Source organism: Apis dorsata, unplaced genomic scaffold (assembly GCF_000469605.1).
Source record: "Apis dorsata unplaced genomic scaffold, Apis dorsata 1.3 scaffold_315, whole genome shotgun sequence".
Taxonomy (NCBI): domain Eukaryota; kingdom Metazoa; phylum Arthropoda; class Insecta; order Hymenoptera; family Apidae; genus Apis; species Apis dorsata.
In genome coordinates this window covers 31,233-33,736 of record NW_006263587.1, presented here as the reverse complement: position 1 = coordinate 33,736, position 2,504 = coordinate 31,233, and positions in this window count along the sequence as shown.

Here is a 2,504-nt window from a genome sequence, read left to right as displayed (position 1 = left end):
ATATATATATATATATATATATATATATATATATATATTCGACTCGTATCATCGCGTCATTGAACTCAAGTTTTCACTGTTTCGAATTTCATAACATACATTTCGTTATATATTTTTCATTATACACAGTATCAAAAATTATTATATTATTCAGGATATTCTTTTGACGTCTTATTTTCGTTACAACGACGGTTAAAACATTATCTTCCACGTCAAATTTTGCACGTGTAATTCGATACGTGCAATGACCAGTATTCGTGGGCCGAAATTACGGTGGAGGGGAGAGACAAGGAAAGTTTTTTACGCGTAACTCAGGTCTCGGTGTTTAAAAATGTTCTTCCATCGGCATCAGAAGTTGGAAAACGTTACGAGAAATCTCGTTTTTTTTTTTTATTTCACTATCACCCGTTTGAAAATAGTGTTATTATTTTCTCGATAAAATAAATCGTAAACAAAAATTTAAATTTAAATTTGGACAAATAATTTAACCTCGCCTTCCATGTTCACTTTTCACTCTATATATTTTATATCCACCCGAACCCCTTCTAATTAATTACTGCCAATGCCAATCGCAGGGGGTGGAAGGAATCGTCATATCGTTAATTATTATGCACACGTGCATGATACATGTCCGACATATATATATATAGATCGATACGCGAAAGATGAATGATTCGTGGATCGATAATCAATATTCGATCGAATTTTCAAAATTGATCTGCGTTTGTTTCTTAATTATGAATTATGAAATCGAATTAAATGTGTTTGAAGATCAATGATAACTATTAAAAGACTCATAGTATTGGATAAAACATACTGATATACCGTAGTTTAAGATCCTTCGTCTTCGAATCAAATCACTTGATAAAAACATGCGCAAATTTCCATTGGAATGGAAATTTCGAAAGTAAAGGATGTCCCAAAATTCACACAAGATTTGAATTTTGCGCCATTTGTTGCCACCAAAAAAAAAAAGACAGTTGACAGTTCAGAATTATTAAAAATAGAACGAACAATACGTTTTCATCGAGCAATATTTTAAAAGTAACGAAAGTTTTTCGAACAAAATCATCTTCAGGAACGAGACTCTCTTAAATCAATCGTGAGAAAGAATTTTTTTAATGAATCAATCATTTCCGAACGATTCTTACGATTATTTGGATAAGAAACGAATTTCGAGTTTGATCTACGAAAAAATAAAAAAAAGAAAGAGAAAGAAAAGGAAAAGGAAGAAAAATGGAAATAATAGGAAAGATCGGGTGTCGGTGGTCGCGATGAAATGAAAAATGCCGACCAAAGTAGGGAGGAAAGGGGAGGCCGGTGGCGGTGGTAATTTGCATATAAACCATATTTTACCGTGGCTACACCCGTCATTCGGTATTGTTTTAATACAAGAGGTGTCACACGAGCCGGAGTTGGGGCATAACGAAACCCGCTCGCGTACAAAACAGATGGCCCGCGACGCGCAACTGCAACTGCAATTGCAAACCCAAGAAAATAGAACAGCCAACCAACCAACCAACCAGCCAGCCAGCCAGCCAGCCAGCCGCTCTCAACCAGTTCTCTCCATTGCGATTTAATTTCTTACACGACTCGACTCGAGTAGTCGAAACAACATCGAAAGAGAGAGAGAGAGAGGGAGGGAGAAATAACAAACGGTAAATTCGCTCGTTTATTTTCCACCGAAATATTCCCCTCCCTCTTTCCTCCTTGTTCGATAATAAACAGGAGGGGGACAATACAGATCCACGGTGAAATATCGGGCGAACCTCGCCTCTCGCTTTTATCGGCCGAATAAATTTAGGAATAGCAACTTTTTCCACCATCGCATAACCGTTGCAAAACCGTTTCAACTGCGATAAGAACGCACCGAAGTCAGAATGATATTTGTTCTATACATGGAGATGCATAGAGATCAGGTTTTCGTCAAATTTTATACGAAAGATTTATTTATCGTATTGTATTATACACACACACACACTCGATCGATGCGTTTAACGATTCTCCATGTTTCGAGAAATTTTATAACAGGAGCAGAATAGAATAGTGGCGCGTAAATACATTCGCGTTACTAGGAAAATCTTCACGATCTAAATATCGAGATATCGAAGAAACTATAAACCGAGAAGATCATCGAAAAAACTATTTCGAATTTGACAAATAACGTAACAATAAACTTGAGAATTAGAAATGATATTCTAAAGAAATTGATATTAAACTTTTATGGCAAGTACGTTCGCGTCAGCCGTCATATTACAACCAAACTAAATCAAACGAGGAGGACGAGGCATAGTCATCGAACAATAAACCCGTAATATAAACGGTAGTAAACTTCGACAAAGGTTCGGCAGAAGAGAAAAACTAATCGATTTCACAGTGTATTAAGTAAAGAAAACGTAAGAAATTCTTATAAACATAACGAGAAGGACGAGGCACGGTCATCGAACAAAAAACCATGATGGAAACAGTGGTAAACTTCGACAAAAGAGAAAACTAATCAATTT